This window comes from Ips typographus, linkage group LG1 (genome assembly GCF_016097725.1).
Source record: "Ips typographus isolate SLU linkage group LG1, UJ_Ityp_2.0, whole genome shotgun sequence".
Taxonomy (NCBI): Eukaryota; Metazoa; Arthropoda; class Insecta; order Coleoptera; family Curculionidae; genus Ips; species Ips typographus.
In genome coordinates, this window is record NC_138422.1 from 2,197,637 (window position 1) to 2,211,763 (window position 14,127).

Sequence of the window (14,127 nt, forward strand, 5' to 3'; positions counted from 1 at the left end):
GCAAAAAAAACCCGCCAGACCGGAGTATTAATTTATATAAACTATACAGAGCGAATTGTTCTGTAATAACAATTACGAGTCCCAAAGCCTCAACAAGAACAACTTTGTGAGCAAGCCGTTAAGGAATAAAAAAATGTACATCCCAGCTGGCATATCTTCATTTGCTAAAACTTTTAATAACTTTGTAACCAAGCACCTTTCACTACAAATCTTAATATGAAGATTTCTGATATACAACTTTAATTTTCCAAATTACAAACGACCGTATCAAAAATCCAACTGATCCTTTCTGAAATACGATTTATTTATAATTTTCTATTATTGTCCATCTGTATCTTAACTAAACTAAAATCTGAACATTGTCTTTAACATATCTGTTGAGTATGAGGAGTAAACCGCTGAGTAAAATTTTGTACACTAATTCCTAATATTTCTTGTAATGCCCAGTAATTCCTAATAATTAACCTAACCTAACCTAGCCTAACAATACCCACTAACTTCCTGAATTATCACAACTGAAAAATCTAAAAAAACCTTTTTTAATTAAAAAAAGTAAAAATAAGAAAATATGCGTGCAACGAATTATAACCGGAATAGAATACCCTGTATATTTTTTCATTTTTGTATTCTACGTCAAATTCTAGACATATTTCGTGTATTAATGTCATACACTTTTCTGTGTCCGTTTCTGAGATATTTACCATTTTATGTAAAATTTGATATTTTCGGTATCCAAGACGTTTTTAATTTATACTTATCAGGAATCTTTTTTTTTTTGTCAGTTAGACAAGGTTTGTTCTAGGAATGGGTGCAGAAAGACGTCAAAATATATAATACAGCGTGGTCACAAAATCAGTTCTAAAAAAGGACAGAAAGTCTAGTTTTTCAAACATTCTTATAATTCTGTCTGATTCTCCGTTCAAAATTGAAGAAGTTTGTATTAGGCCACTTATTTAACAAAAATCTTTTTTTAAATTGATGCATTCAACCACCCTGTAACTGTCAAAATAACGGAATTAATGAAGGTTAAAGTAGTAGTTGTCAAATTTAGTCAAAACTGTCTTTATTGTCACACACAACACTTTGTATAAACTTTTATATGTCAATGGATAGAAAATAAAATGGGCTTTCAAAAAAATATGGTTGCCTGTATTGATAGGTTGCCTCGTTTGGCCGCCAGAGGGCTCTAAAGCTAATGTTTTCCTTGACTGTTACGGCTCTAATATTTTTAAAGTATTTTTTTTTTTTAATCGGGCATGTACGGCCCTGATTGGGCACAAACCTAGCACAATGATTGCCAAATCTAAGGTAGTAACAAAACTGTAAAAATACAATCATTAAGATCGATTTTCGCTTGCACTAACTGGCCAACATAACGCAAAATCTATTAGGATAGTGGCGGTGTTTCAGGCAAATTTGACCCTTACGAAAAATTGTCAAAGTGTTTTTCAAAAAATTTCCAAGCATTACGTTGTGTTAGATCTTGGAAGTCACGTGACCGTGTTTTTTTTCTAATTTTCTATGGTCAAATTAGCCTTTAACCAGTCAAAAAATGTAATGTCACTAAACCGTAAATAACACACGTGGATTTGTAGCACTTTGAGTATATTTTTATATGTCGATGGACAGCCAATGAAATAAGCTTCCCATTGACGTATAAAAATCGATTGGTTAGCCGTTTGCCCGCTAGAGGTCGTCAACGTAGACCAATTTTTAGAGGTTATCAACCGAGAAGAGGGAAATGACGTAGTAATGTGTGTTTCGTCCGAGGAGCTGCCTTTGGACTCGTCAGTAACAGCCCTTGCCTTATACACACAGTAGACAATAGATAAGAACTGTCTTGGAATGATGGCGTGATATTGGAGAATTAGGAGTGTATTGCTGGTTGCATATTTGTGAGAGACAGTAGTTGCAAGGCATATCGCCCACAAATTTTTTTGGAGTATCGTAATTGCACTATCTTTGGTAGATTTTTATTCGTCAATAGACAGCCAATGAATTGAGCTTTCTAAAAATATCCCTATTTGGGTTGGTAGGGTAGACAGTTTGGCCGCTAGAGGGCGTCAAATTTGACTAGTTTTTTTAGTGCTTTCTCAAAAACTCGCTTAATTGCACTATTTTTGCTAAAGGTTTATACGTAGGTTTATAAGTTTCAAAATTCTGCGTTGTACGAGGTACTATAGTCTATCCGGCGAACCTACGGAGTAATAAAATTCGATGGGCGGCAACTTTGGTCGACCCGCATTACACTGTAAAACAGGTACGTAAAAGTGAATCGAGACATGAGACCCGAGAAGTCCTTATATTAGAGAGAGAAGAAGACATTATATTGTAAAACGGACCGGATATAGACCAATACTAATGGACGGGGGCGGGTCAACCCCTTCTAATTTTCGCTTTTATTACTCCGTAGGTTCGCCGGATAGACTATAGTACTTTTTTTTAAAAAAACAGAACTCTTATTTGGACCCTATTTTTGTAAGTGATATTAAATTTACAGAATCCGGTCCTGCAGAACTCATCTCACGGCTGATCTGTTTTATTATAGGGCGCTAAGTCGCCGCGCCAGCAAAAATAAAGCACGGAACGAACCGTCCAAAAGTTAATGGGATTATTTTTTAAGCCCCCCCGTTTTTCGGTTTCGGGACTAGCTGGAAATATGCAAATTTGATTCAAAGCCGCAATCCAGCCCGACACTTTCCCTCATCCGTTTCACCTGATCCTGTCCGATAAGCAACTTGATCTCACCTTAACATCGAAAAATTCACTCGTAGATGTAATTTTATACTAATGACGTTTATATGCCATTTTAAATGCAATTACTAACCATGTAATTAAAGCCTAAAGGCGGTGTTGTCGTTCGTTCTAATAAAGAAAGCAAAAAAAAAAAATTGTGTGGGAAAGTGAAATTCTTCAGTATAATCTGAAAGGTACACATACATACACCGATAAAGCGAATTCTTCGGATATTTATGGGTTCTAAAAAGTGGATTGTTTTATAAATTGATATGTTTGCTCTCTGTATTTGGTTAACAAATGAACTTGTCGATACAAAGGTGTGTGCGGCCTTAACAACAGTTACAACCATGGGAATCCACGTAATGTTTGAACAAAATAATCGGACGACGGGAATAACGTACCCAGAAATTATAGGTTTGGTCTGGTGTTGTTTAAAAAAAAATAAATAACGTAAGTGTCAGCATCCCTCCCTGTGTGCTCGCTTTTCCATGTAGGTGTATTTTCAACAACAGGATATGGCAGTTACTCAACAACTAGTTTAAACGATTCCATTCATTGTTGGTTCTTTTGTTTGAGCGCCCATAAAACACACACACACGGTGCAATAATGAATGTCGCTCACTAAAAACCCAACTTACTACACACACGTAGTACGTTGGCGTATTTTTACATGCAACTCGCATATGTAATTAGTTTACGGAGGAAGTTTATGCCTGGATACCTTTTGTGCACTGATTAATTGGCTGCTTTTAATACGGAATTCCGAAAGACATTGAGATCGGGAGAAAATCAGCTGATTTGGCTGTTGCCAGGTCTTGTCTAGCTAAATATAACGAGACCTCTGAGTCAGACGTGTTTGTCTTGTGTCGCGATTTCTTTTGCTTTATGCTAGACAGACGTTCAATTGTTAACAGACTTACTTTACGGTCAACATATGAATGAAATTAAAGCATTTCTGTGTTAAATTTAAAGGTACAAATTAGTTTGTAACAAAGGGTTATAAATTCTTACAAAATTTTGGGCTAAATTGTCAATGTGGATATTTATGATTCACTTGGAATAGCATTGAGATCAATTATTTGATTTGCAAGTGATAACATGGCATAGCTCAGTTGCAAGTTAAGAATTAATTGTCTTTAACAACATTTTATCTATACCAAGTGGTTCAAAATTAATACTTAATGACAACAGAGTTAATTGTCTTTAACAAATAATACTATTATACATTTCAAATAGTTTATGACAAATGTCAACAAATTTAGATACGTATAGTAGCTAATAGCTATTTGGCCACTAAAGTGTTTTCCAAAAATTACATGTCAAATAAGTAGCATCCCTATTTAATTGTAAATTTGCTTGTCGAATTGTTATTTGGTGATGAATTGGTATTAAAATGGAGGTTGTCATTGTCAGACGAGGGGTAGACCACCGATAATTTTTTGAACACCAAAATGCCTTTTTGCATACAAAATACTTTGAAATGCCTAAAATACCTCACAATGCATTATGGCACAAAATGCCTCATAGTAATAATGCCTTAAAACTGCCTAAAATGCCTCATATTACCCTGAAATACCTCGAAATGCCTTTAAATTATTTAAACTGCCTCAGAATGAGACTGACAATTTTGACTCTTGTCAAAATGTCATAAGGATTAATGATTCAAATAAAATGACTTCCCCAGGTTACCTGATTGCTTTTCCAAATTTTGAAGACCCAAAAGCTTAAAATTTATTTTTTTTAGAAGTCACGTGACAGTTGTTAGGTTAGGTGACAACGTAAAGGTTTTTCTAAATTTTTGACACTTGATTTGACCTTGTGCCGAAAGCTTAAAATTGATTTTCTAAGGTCAGGTGACTGTTTTTTCAAATTCTAACAAACAAAAATGTTTTATGTACGGTTGTCTGAAATTACGGGCTATATTTTGACGTTTAAACGAATCTTCTAACTGTCGTAGTAATCAAGTTAGCACGTGTCAAATAAAGACACCTATCATTTAAAAGAAACAGTTGAAAGTAGTATTTTAAATTTAGACAGTGGTAAAATTGTAATAACTACGTCACGTGACTTTGATAATTAAATTTTTGAGCTTGCAACACTGTAAAGACTAGTTGACATTGTCAAAAACAGTCACGTGACCGTCAAAACGCAGTTTAAACTTTGGAAAATTGATAAATAAAATTTGGACAGTTGTAAAAACTTAAATTGCAAAATACACGTCACGTGACTTGGATGATTCAATTTTTAAGTTTGCAACACTGTAAAGACTAGTTGACATTGTCAAAAACAGTCACGTGACCGTGAAAACGCAGTTTAAACTTTGGAAAATTGATAAATAAAATTTGGACAGTTGTAAAAACTTAAATTGCAAAGTACACGTCACGTGACGTTGATAATGCAATTTAGATCTTGCACCATTGTAAAGGCCAGTTGATATCTGTCAAAATTAATCACGTGACCGTTAAAAAGTAATTTAAAAACTTGGTAAATTAAATTTAGACTATTTTAGACAGTTGTAAAAGCTGAAATTGTAAGAGACACATTACGTGACTTTGATTATGCAATTTTAGAGCTTGCAACACTGTAAAGTCCAGTTGACACCTGTCAAAAACAGTCACGTGACCTTAAAAATTTAGTTTAAATGTTAAAAAATTGGTAAATTATTATAATAATTTGTAATGAATATTGTTTCAACTTAATATCATGTAACAAAGATTTTACCATAATAATTACATGTACGGTGAATTTTGTTATATTGATGCACTGTATTATTATCTACTGCTTGGTCTTCTAAAATGTATTCCTTAAAATATATAATACAATATATAAGAAAGTCATGTAAAAAACAAACTGTGTTTCTATCTCTCCGAAAATATTGACCACCCTGTAGGTTTTTTCATTTTTCACTCTTTGAACTTTTCAACCATGTGGTATTGTCTAAATAGGAACAAAAAATGAGATTAGAAACAGGGTGTTCCATTTGAAAATCAAAACTTGGTGTTCCTTTCGGCTGATCTGGAAACACCGCAAAGTTCAAAATATTTTAGATAGAGAGTTTGGACCCATCCTAGGCTACCATCCAAATTTCAACGAAAATAGAGTCGTTCTCTAGATACTTCTAATATCAGCGTGAATCACCTTGAATTTATAATGACATCACTTAAAGCCGGTACTTTCACATGTTTGGATAATTTCTTTGGAAATTTTTTGTTCAAAATTATCTTTGGAACAAAAATTGTTCTGAAGTGAAAGTACTGACCCTGATGTGATTTAACCACTTTGTTAACTGCTGAATACGGCCCTGAATCCTTCCTGTAGCAGTTAACAATTTTATAATGCCGCGTTAAGTATTCGGAGCGAGTTTTAGGGCATATATAGTAGGCACCTGCCACTTTTCTTCGTGATTAAACTTAACCGTTTCGTCTGAAGGAGTTGCGGATGACCCAAAAAAAACCAAAGGCGGGAGCAGCATAGCACGCGCTCTGTGTACAAAAAAAATACGGTAACATAGACTAATTTAGACGCGAAAATAAACACGAACGGTCTCAGTTTGTGAAATTGCACGTCTGCCCATTTATCGTAATTGCGTTTCGTGCTCTGAAAATTTACAAGACAGTAGACCCTGCTGGAAACAGCAAATAGATCGTAAACGGACTATATATCTGGCGAGTTGTTAATGGGAGCCGATAACTCTCTAATCTTTCCTCCGGTCGCCGATATCAAAGACATAACTCAAATTTTTGCGGTTATAAATATTTGGCGTGATTCGACTCCCGTGGAGTGACTACATAGCTTCGAGTAGATTTAAGGTGTGGATTGTCAGTGGCGTAGCCTATTTGCGCTTAAACATAGGAAACCATACACTCATCGAGCAAATATCGCATTTCTCTTATATTATTCACCTGCCTGGGGTAATAAAACTGCATTTATTAATCAGGAATGTCGTCCATAGCGCAATAATCAAATTATCGATTGCAAGTCACGCCACTGACCAGGCGCCAAACATTGACCCAACCGCCAACACACACACACACACACGTACAATAGTCACCAGCAACGGAACATTTTTCGCCCATACAAACTAATTATTATACTGTATCAATTTCTAAAATAGTTATTTACGTATTAAGCGCAAAAAGTATGACTTTTATGCTCTGAGAATGACGTTTGCTGCAAGCAATCATTCGAGAGCATAAAAGTCACATTGTGCGCGTAATACATACAATATTTTTTCTACAAACATCGCTAAATATCTAATACAACTAAACTTACTGCGTAGGTACTCAAAAACGGGATCAAAACTATACACAATTGAATACTGACATGAAATTGGTGACACTGACATTTCCAATAATCGCATGCATTGTGGCCGTTGCTCTGCACAGCAAGCGAAAAAAATGTTTTATTATACTTAACAGAAAATACTAAATTTTCAACTGTTTATAAAATACAGTAAATATGACATTTTCGGAACAGCGCACGGAAATTTTTTCACGATCCCTCTTTCCGTGCGCTTAATAATAAACATAGATATCCATGATACTAGATATCCTATGGCAACCCGAAGAAAAAAAAGAAACGAGTAATGTGTCTATAGCAACGATTTATTTATTAATGACAAATTTTATTTTCTGTCAGTGAAAATTAAGTTTTTATGTATTTATTACATTTTGCAAAAATGAATTCAGATTGTGAAGAAAATCGGGATATTCCCAAAAATATCTTACAACGAGCGGCAGAAGTGAGTGCAGATTTATTACCAGTGAAATCCAGGTTGAGATATGAACAAGAATATAACAGTTTTACCGAATGGCGGACTCAGAAACGAATCAAAATTGTGAGTGACGATATTCTTTTAGTATATTTTTCTGAAAAAGCCAACACTATGAAATCCTCCACTTTATGGAGTCGATTCTCTATGTTAAAGAGTTGTTTGGCAATAAAAGAAAATACTCACCATCAATATCCAAAAACGATTGCTTTTTTGAAACGACAAGCTGTAGGATATATACCAAAGAAATCCAAGATTCTTACAGCAGAACAAGTAACCAAATTTTTATGTGAAGCTTCAGATGGAGAATATCTACTAGCAAAAGTAATTTTAGTGTTTGGCATCTTCGGTGCATGCCGCAGAGATGATTTAATACGTTTGAGTTTAGATGATGTGGAAGATAATGGGCGTTTCCTTGTCGTGTTCTTACGAGATGGAAAAACTCACAGGTCAAGAAGTTTTACCATTACCAATGAAAATTGCAAATTCGATCCCTGTACAATTTACCGTAAATACGCAGATCTCCGCCCTAAACATATGGAGAGTAGAAGATTATTTGTTGCATACCGAAACCAAAGATGTTACGCTCAACATGTTGGGTGCCATACTATCAGTGGTATTCCAAAACTTGTTGCAAAATACCTAAAACTAAAAAATCCCGAAGAATATACCGGACATGGGCTAAGGCGCTCTTCGGCAACCATGTAGGTGGAAAACGGCGGTGATTTGCTCACTTTGAAAAGACACGGAGGATGGCTTTCTTCCAATGTAGCAGAAGGATATATAGAAGAGTCCATACAAAGAAAAATTGAACTATCACGGAAGTTGTTTAGCCCTTGTAACTTGGAAACTACAACATCTGTAACAGTCAATCAAGAGAACCAAAGCACACACGAACACTCCGCTTCAACATCTTTAGCAGAGTCTTTAGTTCAACAAAAAATAATGCAAAAGGGATTAAGCTTCAACAATAATACGAATTGTACAATAAATATTACTATTAATAATAACGGTTCTGTCCAAAATTAATTTTCTTAGAATTACCTACTTGTATTTTTTTTGTTAATTTGAGTTGTATGTACTTACATTTTTACTGTTTTAAAAATAAAAATAAATATTCCCGATTTTCTTAATAATTTTTTGCGATATTTTTTGTTTATGTTGATTTCAGGTACCTAAGTATAATAAAAAATATCGTTCATTACTCGTCCAGAAATGGATTTTCCGTTCTTGCATGACTTCCCGTGTTCGGCTGCGCCTCACACGAGAATTTGTCACGCGCGCACGGAAAAATCCTCATTTCTGTACTGGTAATGAAATATACTATTATCGCTACCCTAGGCAACGCGCGATAATGTAAACTCCTAAGTAAAGGGTAACTTTTCGTTGAGATTTGGAAGCGAAAAATGCATCATTATTGAATGTTTGTAGAAAAAAAAATTAATCGAATAAATGTGGCAACAAAGCTGGGTAAAATGTTAGCTGTGCAAACACGTCAATTAGAACCAATGGGTAAAAATCTAATTGGCCAGTAAATAAGGTTAACGACGGACTGAGAAATCGCAAAATATGAAATTTAATAACAGGAAACCTCGATGAAGACTGGGTTGAATTATGGAATCGATAACGTTTCGCAACTAAGTGGCATCTAGTTTTAGAGTGAAAGAAACAGCATGACGTCGCACACACTTCGAGCTCGTTAAAGCTTTGTAAAATTGAAAATACAGGATGATGACGACTAGAGGGAAGAAACTCTGTCAATTTGTTGAAAGTTATAACGATAAAAATTTTTAGTTTTATGGTCATTGTCCAATTCAAGCTCTATTAACTTTTCTTCTGGAAAAGAGCAAGTTTGATTTCGCGTTTCTTTAAGTTAATCGCTAATCCGAGTTCCACTAGTTCACTTACATCCTAACATCACACAGAATTCACACTTTGCTCTATACGAACTCAAATGCTCAGAAGAGAGCTGTTCTAGCTGAGAACCCACCAAATCTGGAATGTTTGACACCACCCAGCGTTACTAAAGTTGAATAAAGGTCGGTTCAGTTTTCAAAGCAAGATTTGCTTTGGCCCCTTTTCAACTTGAGAATTCGTTCAAGATTGAGAACTGATTAGCTGTGGGGTGGCCGTCCCGAGGTCCAGGATTTCGGCGGTTAGGTCAGCCTGTACAAGGAGTTTTATAATTGGGACTGTTAGATGGATCGGGCTGGGAACCTAGGAGTTTGACGGAAATGTGGTACAAGTGGCAAAAGTGTCCGAGCTGTCCAGATCACCTCCTTTCTGGCTGGAACCACGGCTTTTTTCTCCACGTAGGACTCGAAGAACAAATTGGCTGCCTTTTCCTTCATCGCCTCAATTTCCTCTCATTTCCATACATACTGATTGCCTAAAGTCACTCGTAGCGAGTGACATTAGGTTTTCAGCATCCACAAATTCTTTATAGTCCTGAAATTTTAATAATCAGACCATTCACAGCAATTTTCGGACAATATTGAAGATCTCTGTGTTATAAAAACTGCACTCAAATTCGCTGGGGAACTCTTAAATTTCTTCCGCCTGCGAGGTCTGTTTCTTCAAATTATCCGAGGTTTTGCTGCCGGCCTGCGACAATATTCAAATCACTACGTTCTACCACGTCTCCACCAAGTCGTGGCCGGCACCTGGTGATCCAGGCAACACCGGCGTTTCGTCCTGCGCTACAAGTACCTCCTCCAGCAAGTTGGAACCTGCTAGGTTCTACTAAACAAAATAAGGCCAAAATTCACTGAAGACAAAATACATCTTTTGAGTTTAGACCCACTTTTGTTTAGATTCTCGGTAACTTTCCTCAACTGCACAAACTTAGGGTGATCATATTCTTCTGACCTCTTCTTCTTTTTAAATTTAGGTGGATCACATCCTTAACAAAAATATCTTAAATTTTGATTGAATGTTTCTGAAATTGTGGTTTTCCGCTTTCTCTGATTGAATACTGCTCAGCAGAGCTCATAGAGCTTATTTTAACCTCTAATAGAGCAAAGTGTCCTAATAACCACTCTTGATTATAAAAGATCTCTTTCGTTAACAATAAGGAAGTTCCAGGTCAATCAATAGTAATAAAACCCTACTGACTCTTCCATTGAAACTATTGGAATTTAACAGGTTTGTTCCATTTTTCTGTTGTTTCCTGTTAATAGCTAAGTTTTGCTGGATTGCACGCTGTCCGTGGTAGGACGAAACGAGAAAGACAAATAACCGAAAGGGCCTAACCTCTAATTAAGCCGTTTAACGCGACAATGAATCGTAGTCAAAATCAATTTGTCCGTGAGCTCTTTATCTCGCCGGATCGTCCCGTGAGGCATCTCAATCAACCTTCGTTTAAACATTCATTTGTTACTTCGTTATTAATCGACCATCTTCATTTTTTAACTCCCGCTCGGCTCAGAACTCCGGCGAAGATTATGCGGCCTTGTTGCCGGATCTAACAAAAAAATTTAAGTTTTTGTGTTATTTTTAAGCATTTTTATGTTCCTTTTAGGTTCACTTTCACTACTCACTTGAGTTGTTCTGTAGACTATACGAGTTCAGTAGACAATTTTAGGAACATTTTCTCGTCAAAGTATATTGGAGGTTGCGGAAAAAGTGAGTAATTTGGCAACAGGGGGTGGCAAAAGAATGCGCGCATTTGTTAATGGTTTTGTCGGGGGTCCGGTAGGTTATTTGCGTTTCGAAAAAGGAAAAATGAACGGGGCCCGATTTATGAAAATAAATCACCTTGGCGGCGGTTCCGAGGCGGTCTATCACTAAAAACCATGAATAATAATGGTGAGCATGCGGACCGCCGAGTTGCCTCCGTGTCATTACTTACCGGGTTAAATTGCCCGCAAGAGAAAGAGTGAAACGAGGTTCTTGGAGGTGATTGTGGAGGGAAAATTGGGACGCGCCCCTCGATCGCCGGTCTTATCTGGCTTCGACGAAGCACCGCGGACAATTAGCAGAAGGCACAAAAATGCTCACTTTAAATTTGCCCTCCTGGTTAATTAACAATTACGATCCGCGCGCTTATCTTCGCCATCGATATCCCGGTTCTCACTCGATTTATTTAAAAGATGAGAGACTTTTTAATTGCGCCCGGTATAGACTCTCGCCGGCCGGGCAATTCATTTAAGGGCCGGTCTACGTATAACTCATCTCGATTAGATCGGAATGCGAAACAGATCGTACCACATACACGCCCTACCGCTTAACTAAATTAAACCATGTAAATGAACGCTCCAAATTAATTAACTGGTCCGACAATCCGCGAGCTGCGTCAGTTTCTCCAATTTTTGCTCGGCGAAGACCTCGTCTCGTTTTTGAGATATTCAACTTATTCAGTAATTCTTCAAAATAGGAGAAAAGCAATGCAAATATTATTTTTTTATTTAAGTGTGGTAAATAGGGAAACCACGTGACTGGTAGACTAACCTAACCTAAAAATAGTCTGAAAATTTTGCAAACGTCTCTCTCTGATTTCGTCGACTAGATTGCTTGCAAAATTATGTAACTCATTAATGCCCGTTTCCCCTACGCTGAGTTGGGTTTAAGTAAGGTTTTGGCTTAAGTATCCCTTAACAAGCTAATTTTGGTTCCACCGCACAGTAACCGTCACTTAGCGCTTCCTGAACTTCTTCTTCTTCTTATTCATATTTAAGATCTCACGATCTGTTGAGTTTTGCAGGTTCCTCTGGATCAATTCTTGGGAGGTGGACTGCCAGCTGCCATCTCTTAGTCTTCCCTCTTTCATTCTTCTCACTTGTCTTTTTTCCCTCATCTTAGGATGTCCTGCACCCCACATTGTTCCCTAATGTCAGTGTTCCTAATTCGGTCTATTCTTGTTTTTCCCATTATAGTACTGAGCGTTATCATTTCGGCCACTCGAAGCATTCTTTTCGTTTTGTTGGTTTCTTCTCTATTTTCTATTCCGTATGTCATGATTGGCCTGATACAAGTCTTATAGATCCTGATCTTGCTATCCTTTCGCATGTATTCGTTTGACAATATTATCTGCCTTAAGCAGCCTAACATGGCAGTCGCTTTGTTGATCTGGCTTCTTAGGTCCTTCACTGGGTCGTGATAACTCGACAGATCCATACCCAGATTTTTTAATTGTGAGACTTGCTCGATGATTTTGTCCTGAACTACCAGCTTACATCTTACGGGATCTTTAGCGAAGGTTATGCTTTTCGTTGCTTCCAGTTTTAAATGTCAATAATTCACCAATCCATAGCCAATTAAGAAATAAGTTGACATTCATTATGTCATTTTCCTGAAAAGTGCTTCCTAAAGAAAATACAGTCCTTCAAATTTCTGTTTAAAAAAAATCGTTTTTTTTGTCATAACTGTCAGACCGTTGGAGCAATATTGATCAAATTTGGAACAAGCACTTTATTACACGTTATTACAGTCAAAGACCCAAAACTAACCCAACCCAACTTAAAAATCGTCTTGGAAACGGAAAATTCACTTAAGAAGTTTAAAAAATATTATTGTAGCCAATTTTCATAGTTTCCAGACAAACTGAAAGACTTTAGTTTTGAAAATTGACTTAGAAAAGATAAAAATTTCAGAAGCTTAAAAGTTGTGTTTGTAACCAGTTTTCATGCAAATCGAGAGACTTTAATACTAAAAATTGACTTGTAGACATAAAAACTACTTTTTCAAGAATTTGTTACTACAAATTCATACATTTAAACCTTAAAAATTGACTTGAACCCCAAAATGTAACTGAAATGAAAATGAAAAGTGACATCAGAAGCTTAAAATTTGCATTTGAAGTAAGTTTTCATAATTTGAAGACAAATTTCAATATTTTATTTAGTCTTGAAAATAGTCTTAGATGCAGGACATTGACATTAGATTCATGAAAATTGTCTTGAAAACGAACTTTTCGGGCTTTTTACTTTGCTTTTCATTTTCTTCGAATTCTGGACTATTTTTAGTGCTTCAAAACTGCTTTCAGCTTGGAAAATCGAGTTTCAAGACTATCTTCACCAAGTTATTGAAATAGCAAACTTAAAAAACAATTTTTACATTCTTCATAGACTTAAAATAGCATTCCAAGCTTTGTCACTATTAAATCGACTTCTAGACACCTCAGTACTAAAAATTCGGGTATTTCTTAATAAACTAGGCTGTTTTCAGTGCCTCAAATCGAGTTTCAAGACTATCTTTACAAAGTTTTTGACTTATCAGGCCTAAAAGCCAGTTTGTCCACTGACCATAATCTTGAAAATGTTATTTCAAGCTTCTTCACTATTAAATTGACTTCTACACTCATAGGTGCAATAAATTGTAGCATCTCTAAGAAATTCAGACTGTTTTTATTGCTTTTTAAGACTGAAAAATCGAGTTTAAGACTATTTCCAAAAGTCAAGTTTCTTCAGTAATAAAAGTAAAAAATTTTGGTACCAAATACTACAATAATAGTCTTGAGAACTAATTTTTAGAAATAAAATAGTCCGAAAATTTAATTTACTTCTAGACTTATTGTCCAGTGCAGAAAATTGAGTTGTACACCAATTAAAGTCTTGAAAATATACTTTTGGACTCTCTTTAGTCCTAGTAAAGTCAGTTTTAGCATTAAAAGTCAACTT

General features: G+C 35.9%; 1 protein-coding gene across 1 annotated transcript in view; it reads left to right on the forward strand.

Annotated features, from left to right (window-relative positions):
- stet (rhomboid serine protease stem cell tumor) overlaps positions 1-14,127 on the forward strand; it is a 108,000-nt gene that overhangs the window by 78,408 nt on the left and 15,465 nt on the right. The gene's annotated exons all lie outside the window — the stretch shown is intronic.